Raw genomic sequence first — 15225 nt, forward strand, 5'->3', positions numbered from 1 at the left:
TGGCTCGCAACACAGACACTGAGAGGTTATCATGTTTGGTCCATTATCTACTTTTGGCACACATCTCCCATCCTGACTGATTCCTCCAGCCATCATTTACTTAGTGATCCCTTCTCTATTCCATCTGCCTTCTCCCCTCCACTCATGAAGCAGTCTTCCAGCCATGGGGCAATCCTCCTGGCCCTTGTATCTACTGTCCTTGAGTGTCAGTCTCATGTGATGTTATTCTATACTCCACAAATGAGTGAAGTTATTCTAGTGATGTTATTCTATACTCCACAAATGAGTGAAGTTATTCTATGTTTGTCCCTCTCTTTCTGACTCATTTCACTTATCATGATACTCTCCATGTCTATCTATTTATAAGCAAATTTCATTACTTCATCTCTCCTAGCAGCTGCATAGTATTCCATTGTGTAGAATGTCAAACTATGTATCAAAGTTTTTTTAACCAGTCATCTGTTCCAGGGCACTTGGGTTATTTCCAGATTTTGGCTATTGTGAACAGTGCTGCAATAAACAAATAGGTATAGATGTCATTTCTATTGTGTTTTTTTGCATCCTTGAGATATATTCCCAGAAGTGATATTGTGGGGTCATATGAAAGCTCAATTTCTAGTTTTTGAAGGACTGTCCATATCAAACCAAACTTTTGAGGACCAGGGAGATAGCTCAAAGGTCTAGGGCTAATGATTCTCATGCAGGAAGTCCAGGATCAACCCTAGACTCTGCATGTACCTATAGCACTGTCAGGAGTGGTTCTCCCATCCCAAACCCCGACAAATATATTCACAGATCAAAAAGCCAATCCCCCAAAGTTTTGAGCCAAAAATATGGCAAAAGATGTGTCTTCTGGTGCTGGAGAGTTATTACAGTCCCTGGAAGACCATGTGGTCTCCTGAGCACAGCCAGGAGCGATGTGATTCCCGAATGCAAAGTCAGAAGTAACCCCTGAACATCACTGAGTGTGGTCCCCAAAGAAACAAAAAATATATCCATTCAAAATATTAATAATGATTTATCAAAGATATAATTTCTCAAAGATAAAGATAACTCTCTTACATATATATACACACAGGGAGATATATCTATATACAGAGGTAGATATCCAGTTCTGAATTATACTTAGACTAGGACAATGAAAATGGAAAGAAAGGACATGTGTGTGGATGCAGGTCACATGAAAATAGGGTTAGATTTAACCCTGAGTTTTCATATTTGGGTGACGGGGAAAATGGTGGAATAAAAATGGATGGAAGACAGGAATATGATTAGCCAGAAAAACGGTGAAAACACTGCCATTAGTGACAACTTGGCATCACGTTCTGTGACATTAAGACAAAGACACATTATGCTATATGACAGTAAGACAAACACACCTATCTCCTGGTTTCACTTATGCTTGGAACACAAACAAACCAACAAAAGAACCAAGTTATATACACAGCGGACAGCTTGCTGGGAGCTGGGAGTTGGGGAAATGGGTGAAAAGGGTGAAAAAGGCACATATTTCCATTTATAAAATAATTAAGTCATAAGTATGATGCCTATAATAATCTTTTGCATATTTGAAAGTTGTTGAGAGTAGATCTGAAATGGAAAAGGAGGGGGAAAGGGAAAGAGCAGGAGCAAATCTTTAGCTGGACGGCTAAGATTTGAGACCCGCAGGCCTGGCGTCATCGCCCTTTCAGATCAGACCTTTGGTGTCCTCACTCTCAACAGTCCAAACTACGTCCCCGCCTCTTCCCATTCCTGACTTCCAGTTGGAGCCGCCCTCCCTTTCCCCATCACTCTCATAAGGAGACAAGGAGCGGCCTGTGCTTATAGGCCTGGAAAAAAAATCACTGTGCCTTTCCTTCAGCCCCTCAGTCTCCCTTTAAAAAAATATTCTCTTCTATGTGTGGATGGGATTTTCTCAACACTGTCCTCTCATCTTCCTGCTAGTGGAAGGCGTGGACTAAATGGAAGCTCAGGCTTCTGAAAGAAATGGAAACAAATTTTGAAGAGGCCAGTTTGGTTTTTTTTGAGTTCTTTGAATTTCAGGGTCACAATAAACCAACTGATAACCCAAATGTCCATGAAAAACCTTTGGAAGAATAGCTGGTGGGGGGTTCCCAGGAGAAGGGAGATGACAGGGAAAGAAGGAGGAGCCACAGGTGAGCAATTTTCTGATTGCATGAATCCTCTCTGTAGGTCCAGTGTAAGCCCACGCTGGCCAGTGTGAAGGGAATGAGTCTAGTAACGGGGGTCCATGTTCACTGTAACCATGAGCCCTGGCTTGGGCTTGGAAATTAGGAAAACTGCTCCCCCCAACCCACCACCAAGTAACATGATTGAAAAATGACATTTCAAGAAGTTAGGAAATATATAAAGAGAGCCCATTTCTAGCTGCATTCTCACTGCTTAAATGTGAAGACTGTTGGAAAATTCCCATCTCATGCCTTTGAACAGGAAAGTAAGAGCTCTCTGGTCAACTTCAGGTGAAAGAGCCAGACAGATGCCAAAGACATGGGAGTGCTGACAGATCTGTAACTGTTACCTCATCCTCGTAATATCATTAGAGTGTGCCTGACTCTAACAAGAGCAGTGATTTGGTGAAGGTGCTCGGACAAAATGGACTCATTAAGCTCAGACTGAGCCCTATCTACTAACTGGCTCATTAAGACCCAGCCTCCGTTTTGTCTCCAAAAGAACACCGTTTGGCCCATTAGAGTCAATAGGGAAAAATCCCATAAGGGAAATGTTTTAAAAACGTTTTTAGTTTTTAATTTTATTATTTTTAAAAATGAATCACTGTGAGATACAGTGACAGACTTACAAACTTTCATGATTCATGATAATGTTTCAGTCATATAATGATCACAAGGGAAACTTTTCAGACAGAATGTTACAAGCACAAAAGAAGTAAACTACTTATAAGTGAAGGAGCAAAAGCCAATGTAACAGGACTTGTTTAACCTTTAACCAGTATGATAATGAAGATTAAAAAATCATTCAAAGATACTAAAAACATAAAACCAGAACAAGCAGTGATCATGAAGAATCAACTGAGAATGAGTTACATTAAAACAGAGCTGCTAAAATAAAGAAGCCCAGCAGTAAACTAACTTTGGTAGAAATGGAAAGGATAAATTAAAAAAAACCAAACAAAAACAAACTCAGGAGGTATCAAGAAAGACAGTAAGAAAAATGACAAGAAATAAAGGAAGGGCTGTTTTCAATCTTTCACACTGTAGACAGGTATCCACCCATCAAAGGATTGGGTGTTGGAAGCCAGTGTTAAGCAGAGCTAGCAAATGAAAACTACTGTGTACACTATACATCAGGACTTATGCAACTTACACTTCTTCATACTACAATATTTACAGTACTACGATACCATACTATAACATTACTTACAATATAATACTATTACAATACTGAAAATAATACACTACTACACTATATACTATTACACTATTACACTACTATACATTGTTACACTACTATAACAATATTTATAATATAACTAAATACTATAATAGTTACAATAATACATTGATATAGTTTTTCAGGCATATAGTGTTCCAACACCACCTTCAGAGGGCTGCAACTCTCCAATATCTCAGGTCCTCTCCTACTCACCCCATTTGGAAGGCTTTTTCCCAGGGATGTTGTTGCTGGTTGTTTATATTTTCAGTTTTTAAACTAACTTTGGGCCTCCTTAGTGGTACTCAGGAAGCCTGGAGGCACCTCCACTGGGTACCTCACAAAACAGGTGGTGCAATGCTGCTCAGGACCTTCGGGATTGAACTATGGCAGTTGAGTGGAAAGTCATGAGTCTTAAGCCCTGAACTATCTCTCTGGTCCCCAGTAGTTATTTTTAATTCCCTTATGGTGTTTGTCGTCTACATATAAAAGAGATCTTTTTGTATCTGTCTCTCTCCTTCTGACTAACTTCACTCAGAATCATATACTTTAGTTCCATCCACGTGGTGTAAAACTGAAGGAGTTCACATTTTCTTAGAGCTGAATTATATTCATTGTCTCTGCATATATATATGCATACATATATCTGTATATAAACACACATACATGTGTATGTATATGTGTGCATATATATACATACATGTACACATGTATATATTTACATATGTATACACACACAACGGTTTATCCACTCATCTGTTCTTGAGCATCTGGTAGTTTCCAGAGCTTGGCTAGTGTGAACAGCACTGCAATGAATATAGGAGTACAAATATCTTTCTGAATCATGATTTTAAGGCTCTTGGGATAGATGCCAAAGAGGGAAATTGTTGGGTGATATGAAAATGAAATTCTTAAATTTTTGGATAAATTTCCGTACTGCTTCCATAGAGGCTGAGCCAGAGAACAGTCCCACTATCAGTGGATGAGGGTTTCTTTCTTTTCCCCTCATTCCTTCCAGCACTAGTTGTTTCTGATCTTTTTGGATATATGACATTCTCACTAGTGGGAGTTGATATTTCATTGCTATCTTGATGAGAATTTTCCTGATATTAAGTGACGAAGAGCACCTTTTCATATACCTATTTGCCAACCATTATGTCTTCTAAGAAATGTCTATTATGCTCCTCTTCCCATTTTTGTACATTAGAGTGTTTTTTAAATTTATTTTCTATTTTTAGTGAAGCAAACGGTTTTATTGAAAGAAATTTACTTAGAGAAGTGTGAAAGGAGAGAAATAGAGGGATATGTATTCAAGAAAGAACATGGGCTTCTTCAGAGTGGAAAAAAATAAGAATTTCTTAAACTTTTTCCATTCACAGCCCTTTTCTATGAGAAATTTTATGCAACCTGGGTGTACAAGTATAGATAGGTATACAAATCAAACAATTTACTGAAAATAGAGTACAAAGAAATTAATTATTTAAGAAAACTGTTATTTATTGAATTTGGGGGATTCAAATGGGGTGCTGGGGATTGAACCCAGGTTGGCTGCATGCAAGGCAAGCACCCTACCTGTTATACTCCAGGCTCAAAAAACATTACTCTAAAACAAATTTTTTAAATGTTACATAACTATGGGTTATGTGAAAATTCAAGAAGCTAAGCAATATATGAGAGTCCAAAAGGAGAATGAACAAAGGAGAAAGAGAATGCTCAGTAATTTCCAGAATTAAAGAATGACAGATATCTTTAGATTGAGAGCCCTGTTTGAAGTGTTTTCTGCTTAAACTGTATGAAAAGAAATACCAGAAAAAGGCACTTACTCCTAAACACATAGTGGCAAAATGAAGATGAAAATTTCTCTATAAGTTTCTAGAGAGAAAAAGTATATTACTTAGAAAGAAATGAGAACTGATTGACACTGGATGAACCCACTGATTAGTATCTTCAGTTTCTATCTCTATATACAGATGCAAAAGAAGAAAAATATACTAACAGAGATAGCCATCAAAAGGGGAAATATCAAGACTTTAAAAATTATCAGGGGCCGGAGCGATAGCACAGCGGGTAGGGCGTTTGCCTTGCATGCGGCCGACCCGGGTTCGATCCCCGGCATCCCATATGGTCCCCCAAGCACCGCCAGGAGTAGTTCCTGAGTGCAAAGCCAGGAGTAACCCCTGAGCATCGCTGGGTGTGACCCAAAAAGCAAATAAATAAATAAATAAATAAATAAATAAATGATCACCATTAAAAAAAAAAAAAAAATAAAAATTATCAGTCATAGAACAGCTGGAGTGGAAGGAAGGGGAAGAGAAAAGCAAAGCAAAGAAACAAAAAGCCACATTAAGTAGAACAAATAAATAAAAACACAAAATAGGATGGAAGAAATGAGATTAAATATAAAATTTATAATGAAGGATTAAAATGTATTGGTTGAAAAAACAAAGACTTTTTTTGGGGTGGATTAAAATAAAAGATCCAGCAGTACAAAATCTAGAAAGAGAGAAACATTTTATAAGAATAGATTTTGTATGACTTCAACAAAATGCTTATATCATATCCTAAGCCCTTTTATTCCTCCCTTGATCAGAAATGCTTAACTAGATCCAATGAGAGTGCGTCTGATAGCATTTCAAAATTTAAGAGTTGTAACCAAAAATGCACGAAATGCATTCAGCTCTCACAAATAGATGAGAGCAACTCCTTTTTTTGCCTTGTTTTTTTTTGGTTTTGTTGGGCCACACCCAGGTCTTATTCCTGGCTCTGTGCTCAGGCTTCAGTCCTGGCAGGGCTCAGGGGACCAGCTGAGGTGCTGGGAACCTAACAAGGGTTGGCTGTGTGCAAGGAAAGTGACCTACCGCTGTACTTCTGCTCCAGTCCCATGAGAGCAATTATGATTATTTTTCTTTACTTTGAAGATAAAGAAATAGAGGCTAGAGAAGTTAAAGAGCTTGTTGCTAAAAAGGGGGGCCTTAGCTTAGACTCTGAACAGTCTGCTCCCAGGGGTGACCACTGCAGCCTAGCACATCATAGTTTGAGGGGAAAGGTAGACTATGGAGTTAGTGACATTGGAGAAATTGTTTAATATGTACAAGTGAATTATACTGGAACCCTTTTCTTTCGCACCATATATAAAATAAGCTTTACAGATTGCACTCATCTGTGGAATATAAAATAACAGAGTAGGAGAGTAACACTCAAGAATAGCAGTATATAATATCAGGAGGTTTGACTCCATGACTTGGAAGCTGGCCTCACATGCTGGGGGAAAGGCAGCCCGGATAGAGAAGGGAACACCAAATAAAATGTGGTTGGGGACCCCGCACGAGAAGGGAGAAGCGTGCTGAAAGTAGACTAGAGACTGAACACGATGGCCGCTCAATACCCCTATCGCAAACTACAACACCCAAAAGGAGAGAGAACAAAATGGAATGCCCTGCCACAGAGGCGGGGTGGGGGGGGGGACGGGAGTGGAGAGTGGGAAGGATACTGGGTTCATTGGTGGTGGAGAATGGACACTGGTGGAGGGATGGGTTCTCAAACATTGTATGAGGGAAACACAAGCACGAAGATGGGTAAATTTGTAACTGTACCTCATGGTGACTCAGTTATTAAAAAATAAATTAAAAAATAAGCTTTATATAAATGTGAGACTTTATATATGTAGAAAATGAAGTATTATACTTAACAGAAGAAAAAGTAAGAAAATATATTTTTGAGTGTAAAGTTCTTACTTTCCCCAAAGCACAAACCATCGAGAAAAGTCAATGAAAAGTCAACTTTTGACAATCTCAAGGCAAATGATTCATATTCAAGGAAGACTATCATGGGAATAAATAAGGAGGGAGCCAGACTAGAAGGTATTTGCTAAGTCTATAATCAACAAAGAACCAATATCCAGAATTCACCAAACAATGGAGACAGAGCAATAGTACAGCTGGTAGGGCGTTAGCATTTGCCTTGTGTGTGGCCAACCCAGGCTTGATCTACAGCATCCCATATGGCCTTCTGAGCACTGCCAGGAGTAATTCCTGAGAACAGAGCCAGGAGAAACCCCTGAGCAATGCTAGGTGTGACCACAAAACAAAACAAAACAAAAAATGAAACAGAATTCACCAAGTTCTTTCTCTTTTTTTTTTAATAGAAAAAAATAGGCTGGAGCTATAGCTCAGTGGGCAGGGCATTTGCCTTGCATGAAGATGACCCGGGTTTGATTCCTCCGACCCTCTCAGAGAGCCCTGCAAGCTACCAAGAGTATCTTGCCCCCACAGCAGAGCCTGGCAACCTACCCATGGCGAATTCAATATGCCAAAAACAGTAACAGGAAGTCTCACAATGGAGATGTTACTGGTGCCTGCGCAAGCAAATCGATGAGCAATGGGATGACAGTGATACAGTGACAGTGATACAGAAAAAAATGTAAAATATGATAAAAAACTTGGAAGAAAGCTCAATACCTTATCCCTCACTAATGTGCTGCTTTCCTTCATTGCAACTCTTACCACTGAATTTTTCTTTTATGGGGGGAAAGACAGCAGGGTGTTTGGGCCATATCTGGCAGTGCTCAGGCTTACTCCTGGCTCTGTGCTCAGAAATCACTCCTGATAGTGCTCTGGAGACCACAGAGACACTGCTAGAGATTGAAATGGGGTTTTTCCAAGAGCAAGGCAAGCGCCTTAAGCCCTGTAAATTTCTCCAGCATTGCCACTGAATTTTTTACACCTGTCTGATACAAATCAATTGCCATCATTACACATATGTAGAACAATATGCCTTTGAATATTAGTGTATATATTTTACTGAACAATAGCTCTAGTGGGAAGGCAGTTATTATTTTTACCTATCACTCACTGTGTGGTAGAAATTTATATGCCTGGCACATAGTAGGCACTGCAACAAATTATTGACTGAATTAATGAATGAACAACATCAAAGGTGGAACTTTAGAGAAATGGTTATGTGCAAAGTGGCTAAATCACTCAGTTATTTAGAGAAATGAATAACAAAATCATAAGGTGTCACTTTTTAACTCTCAGACTGACAGAACTACACATTCAGGAGTAATGCTGAGAGGAGAAGTCATCTAGGATCTGGTTAGTACAGCTGGTTTGAAGAAAGTGGCAATTTTGATAGAAATGAAATATACTTGCATGCATTTGACAGTCAAGCATTTCCATTCCTAAATATGCATCCTAGAAAAACACTTTGTATGGGTGCAGAAGAGGATATTTATTTCAATTCAAGGCATCAGAGACTCAGAGGAAGCTTCGGGGGCCATCACTATTGGAAGAGATAAATAAAATGATGTATATATGTTATAAACAGAAAGACGTGAGGAAAAGAAATGAACGTGTTTCTATACAGAGTAATATTAGTGAGCCTCAACGGTTGATAGAAAAATAAAGAAATAAGGAATGGGGGTGTAGTACAAGTATTAAAGCACAAGTCTTCGGGCACAAGCCTAGTATGTGCCAGAGCCTAGTTCCATTCCTGGTACTCCATGGTCCCCACAGCATTGTTGGTTGCAGCCCAGACATTCTCCAGCACCCTTGGAGCATCCCAGGTAATCTTTGGTTCTGTGAGGCCAGAGCAACACGGCTTCCTTAGGCTGCTGAACCTGAACTGCTGGCTTCAGGAATTCCCAGTAGGGTTCCCAGGGCCAACTGAATACGACCCCCCAAAAAAACTTCTTCCCAACAAAAACTTGAATATAGTTATGAAAGACACAGAAGTTTCTTCAAAGTTGCCAAAAACAAACCAAATGAAGAGACTGAAATGAGCAAGATATAATCTAAGAAAGATGTATATGGAAATCAAGATAATTGTTAAATTTACAGAGGATGATAACATTAAAGGGAGCATGAAGGGGTTCCTGAGGTGTGGTTAGGCAGGCACGGGATGACTGATATAGGAGTATATTCACCCTCCGAAATTCACTGACCTGCACACACTCTTTGTAGTTTCCAATGCAGATTAACACTGTTATATCAGAATTATATAATGTACTGGTCTAACCAGAGTGTGTGTGTGTGTTGGATGATTTTCCTACACTGAACTGTGTATATAAAAATCTATATAATGATAAAGTTCAGTGGAATTTTATATATGTGGATTTCTCACTCATTCTTAGATATTTTACCATCAAATGTGGGCTTCCTTACTGATGTTCAACATAATTAGTTACCAGGTTATAATATGTTGTAAAGTTGTTTTAATAGTACTCAGTAGAGGTAAAATAGCCAATGAGATAGCCAGGGTTGCAGAGTTCCTTACTATGTCGAAGGAAAATACAGGCATTTTATGAAGTCGTAAAACTTATTCACTGTGTCCTCTTTTAGCCATATACATGAAAGAAATATTCTCCCAACATTTCTAACATTTATTCATATTTTCTTGGAAGCAAATATAGGGTTGACATTCATTAACAGTTTGTAAGTCTTTTCAAAGCCAAACATCTGCTTGACATCCATTGGTACGATCCAAAATTTTTTTTTTCTTTAGAGGAATGTCTATTGAGTATTTATTAGCTTCATTTGTGCTTTATGACTCCCCTTTAACTGGAACATTTCTTTAGAGAAATCCTTAACATTTAAATGATCCCTAAAGATTACAGAAGCAGATCTGTCTTGACTCTTTACTTAATGCACTCACCACTACAGAAAGTATTGCAAGTGTCCCTTTAGACCTCTTCATGGGGGACCCCTTTGGTCAGACGAGGGGGGAAGGGTTTGTCTGGAATGCCATCCCACGTGTCAAGTGCCTTGTTCGCACTATGGGGGAAATGGTCTAGAAGGGGGTTAAGCTTTGATTAGCAATGTTACAAGTAGGGGAAAATGCTTACCTCAATTTAACTTCTGCTTTCCATAAGACATGTCTATAAATTATGTGGAAGAATAGTGATTACTAGATAGTCTAAAAGCTGGAGGCTCTAGGCCAATTTTCAACCAACTGTCACAGGACCTAAGTTTCCAAATATGTTTAAACTAAACTGACAACTACAGAAAAAAAAAAGTAAGATTCTTTGATAGGCTGAGTTATGTGAACTGATGAGGATCTCAGAAACCAAATGCTCTTTTACACACAGCAGAAGTTCACGGCAACGTGCCCATTCTCTTGTGGAGTGAATCTTAAAAGAGGTAGAATAGATACTTCCCCCAATTAAGCCAATCCAAATAGTCGACAGACGCGTCTCAGTCCTGAGTGGCCCCCAGAGTGGCTCATTCTCCGGCCCAAAGGAGGTTCTCAGGCCCAGGAATTTCCAGGCTAAGGGAACTCAAGGTGGGTGGGGATCTGGCTTTCATGCCTTTCTGTGCCATGACAGCTCAACTCTGCAGCTTTAAACATCCCAGTTTTCTGGCGTTGAGCCATTGCTATACTCTAAATCTTGTCATTGTACACGTCACAAATCCCAGACCAGAGAGATTCCATTAGCTACTAAAAGTTCCAGAGATGTATAAGTAGGGCAAGAATTTCCCTAACACCATTATGCCAATGTGCAAGGTACAAGGCCTGAAAGCTTACACCTTGGTAGCTGATATAAGGACTTAGTTATCCGGTTCTCTTATTTTGTAGAATAGCTCTTTTTCAATTTAAAAAAAGAAAATTTGGTGGTGGTAGTTGAGGGTGTGTGTGTGTGTGTGTGTGTGTGTGTGTGTGTGTATGTGTGTGTATGTGTAGGGAGGGTGTTTCTAAATGGTGCACAGGAGGCCCAGGGGCCTCACTAGTGATTCTTAGCCAACCAGGCCAGCTGTTCGGTGCAAGGGCTTGAGCATGCAGCTGCATTACTTGGACCACCCAGGAGTACTCAGGGACCTCCAGGGCCACACCATGTGGTGCTAGGGACTATGTAGTGTCAGTGATTGAACCTGGACCCTAGCATGTGCCCTAATGGCTGGTCTTGCAGAGACTTACAACTTCCTGGTCTAGCAGAGTAGCTTGATTTTATCAGCAGCATACACACACAGACATGAGCTCTGGAGCCACTTCCTCCTACCCCTCCACGTACACAGGGAGTTTTTTGGAGCCTGGGAAATCTCAAAAAATGGTGCACCTAGGGCAGGAGAGATGACCCCTAGGGCAGAAACCCATGCTTTGTATGGGGGAGCTTTGAGTTCAAGCTGTAGCACTGCATGGTCTCTGGAATAGCATGGGGAAAGACCCCTGAGCACCAAGCCAGGAGAAGGTCCCCCAGTCTCAGAATTGCCAGTAGAAGCTAAAAAGAGAACAAGAGGGGCTGGAGCAATAGCACAGTGGGTAGGGCGTTTGCCTTGCACGTGGCCAACCCGGGTTCAAATCCCAGCATCCCATATGGTCCCCTGAGCACCACCAGGGGTAATTCCTGAGTGCATGAGCCAGGAATGATCCCTGTGCATTGCCGGGTGTGACCCCCAAAAAAAGCACACACAAAAAAAGAGAACAAGAGAAGACACGTGCACTTCGGTTTGCATGTTTGTAAGAATTTTTTGTTTTGTTTTGTTTTCTGAGAAAATGGCTGAGATCTTTCAGTTGAAGTAAAAAGAATCAGTGAACTCAAACAAAGGACAATAAAGAAGGATCACAGAGGAGAAGTTTATATTTTACTCTCTTGAGGGGCGAGGTTTGGGCCCTACTTGGTGCTCAGGGTTTACTCTGGGCTCTGTGCTCAGGGACCACTCCTGGTGGTGTTCAGGAGACTGAACGAGGTGTGGGGAATCTCACTGTGGTTGGCCTCACGCAAGGCAAGAGCATTATCCTCTGGCTTATGCCTTATCATCAGAAAAAAAACGCCAGCTCTCTGATGACACACGATGCATGTTTCCCATTGTGCCAGGTAAACACATAATGGCAAAGCAAACCACTGCACGAACACAGGGCACTGGGGAGACCGATAAATAAGATCTTTCACTTTTCTTCTTGGGTTTGACTGGATCCAGGACACAGGTCACGAAGCCCAGACCAGAGAGATTCCGTTAGCTACTAAAAGTTCCAGAGATGTATAATTAGGGCAAGAATTTTCTTGATACCATTATACCAATGTACAAAGTACAAGACCTGAAAGCTTCAACCTTGATAGCTGAGATTAGCAGTCAGTTATCTGGTTCTGTTATTTTGCAGAATAGCTCTTTTAAAATAAAAAAAAATTGTTTGGTGGTGATAGTTGAGGGTGGGGTCGGGGGGTGTTTCTAAACGGTGCACAAGCAATCTACACTTAGTCAGCTAAAGCAGGACTCGGAAGCGCTAGATGATTTGGGGGCATAGGGATCAGTGCTGTCTCTGACTATTCCCTGCAGAAAACGGTGGTGAGTGAGAGAGACAAGGAAGATGGACCGAGAACAACTGTTTCTTTCAATTTTAGCTGGAGACTCTTCAGGGAAAATGCTCATCCTCCTATTCACGTCAATTAGGCGAACACTAAAAACTGCCTTCTGCTCTTTACGCTGATAATGTCAGGGAAGAAAGTAGCTGATGTCATCTTGGAGAAGAAATGACTATCAAGGGTCCCATTCTATATTATTGGAAGGTCTTTCCCTCATTTTTCCACTCTGGCTACATTGCAGAGGCCTGCAGAGGAAGGGCAGGCCAAGATCAGAAAGAGAACATTCAGAGGAACAGAAACAAATTTTGGAAGTAGTACCCTACTCTTGTTTGAGAAAGAATTTTTCAACGTTTAGCTGGAGTGTCTTCTAATACAATAATTGGAGTCTCTTCTGAGGCTGGAAGATGGTCATCAGCTGAGAAGTCAGGAGTGTCACTTACATCTAATTGTAAACAATAATATGCATGGGCCAAAGAGAAAGAACAGTAGGTTAGGAACTTGCATTATATGCGGCTGCTTCGGCCAGTCCTGGTTTGAATCCCTGGAAGTGCACTGCCAAGGATAACTCCTGAGCACAGAGCCAGGAATATCCCCTGAGCACCACTGGCGGTGGTTCTCAAATCTCCCAAAATAAATAAATAAAATGTACTCAGTTTAAAAAAAAATGACAGAAGGGCCCACCTACTCTTCACCCACAATGAATGGAAATATTCTCAGGGAAATTATTCTTTGAGGTCTGGAAGCAAGAAGACACTCTGGGCTGTGCCAATAGCTTAAATGCCAAGAGGTAGATGACCAAGAAGGTGCATAGACATAAATCGAGCAGTGGCACTGATGTAATTATGGGCTTAGGTGATTCTTAAAACCAGACCGGAAGTTGAACCACAGTCCTTATGGGAAAAGAGAGCAGTATAGAGGCAATTAGAAGAAAAAAGCTGAGAAAAGGTATTTTATTTAAAAGAAAAAAAAGCAACCAGCCAACCCCCCCTTAAACTTCTAAATAAAACTTCATGTCTGCAGAAGGGTGCCTCGGCCTTGGACATGAATGGAACAGGAGGGAGGGAGGCAGGGGCCACACACACGAGCCTTCAGCAACCCACTCCCAGGGGCCAGGACCTGGAGAAGGCCCGAGATCCATGTGACTTGTGCACATCTAGAACAAGGATCTCTAGAGGGAATTTCAAAAGCACAGAACATGTTTGTGCTCCCTTGACTCTGCTCTCTAGTGTTTCTTTCCTTCTGTTATTGTTTAATTTTGCGGTTCAACATTTTGAAGAATGGTGGGAGGTAACCGTGTTAAGCAATACTCTAAGAATGAGGTTCAGCTGCAGGCCAGAACTCAGCCTCCCACATCTTTCAAACCCATTGTGATTCTAATGAAAAAAAAAAAGGGGGAAGGAAGAGAGATGGGAGCACAAGCAGGAACTCACATTCCTGCCAATCTGGGCAATACTTCTGACTGGCACAGGGAAGTCCATGAAGGGGAACTGGCCATTGGGTAGTGCTGTAGCACTGTCATCCAGTGGTTCATTGATTTGCTCGGCGGGCACCAGCAACGTCTCCATTGTGAGACTTGTTACTGTTTTTGGCATATCGAATACGCCACAGGTAGCTTGCCAGGCTCTGCCACGCTGGTAGGATACTCTCAGTAGCTTGCTGGGCTCCCCGAGAGGGATGGAGGAATCGAACCCGGGTCAGCTGTGTGCAAGGCAAACGACCTACCCGCTGTGCTACTGCCCCAGCCCGACCATTGTGTATCAGTGGAAACTATATTAATTGAAAACTCTATGCTGTTTCCAAATGGGAGCTCAGAGACAAAGCATGGAACGGGCACCAAGAGGCAATTTGTGTTGATCCTTGTGAGTCTATTACACCAAAGTAGTTAAACAGTCAAATCTGGGCAGCAAAATTATCCTGAAGAAGGGGATCAGTGTGGAGTACTACAAAGGTTTGGTCAAGAGATTAGCCAGGAACTAAGGCAGAAACAGATTTTGAAAAGCCCAAGGAACTGACGTGCAAATGAGGGAGTCCAGAAAAACTAGCTCACCATCTTTTCTTCAAGATTAAGAACTCGACATAATTAATATTAAGTACCTGTCCAAAACACTGCCCAAGAACTTTAAAGCAATATTTTTAACATGTGGCTCAGGAAGAAAAAGAAAATTAAATCAGCAAAACAGATTTGATTCCTGGGAAGAATAAGCAACTCATAATTCTCTGAGTAGAATATAATTTATAGGCTGAAATGATGTTTATGAAGGACACTTACTTAGCATGACCGAAATTACATGCTATAATGTATTTGTTAATCCATAAATAGGCAACATCTACGAGGAATGCTGAATAAGTCTGGAGACAATATTATGCAGAGGATACTTAAATGAATAAACTCCAGTCACCAAAATGGCTTAAGGAGTATAACACTGTTGTATTGGTAGTATGTTTTTACAGAAAACAAAAGCAAATATTACAGTTGTAAAGATAATATTAAAAACACAGATTCTGAAGATCCTTTTGAAACT

General features: G+C 40.7%; 1 protein-coding gene across 2 annotated transcripts in view; it reads right to left on the reverse strand.

The window, feature by feature from the left end:
• The window catches only part of ATP8A1 (ATPase phospholipid transporting 8A1), a 243383-nt gene that overhangs the window by 68040 nt on the left and 160118 nt on the right, over window positions 1-15225 (reverse strand). The window lies entirely within an intron of this gene.

The sequence above is a fragment of the Sorex araneus genome, chromosome 5, assembly GCF_027595985.1.
Source record: "Sorex araneus isolate mSorAra2 chromosome 5, mSorAra2.pri, whole genome shotgun sequence".
Classification (NCBI taxonomy): domain Eukaryota; kingdom Metazoa; phylum Chordata; class Mammalia; order Eulipotyphla; family Soricidae; genus Sorex; species Sorex araneus.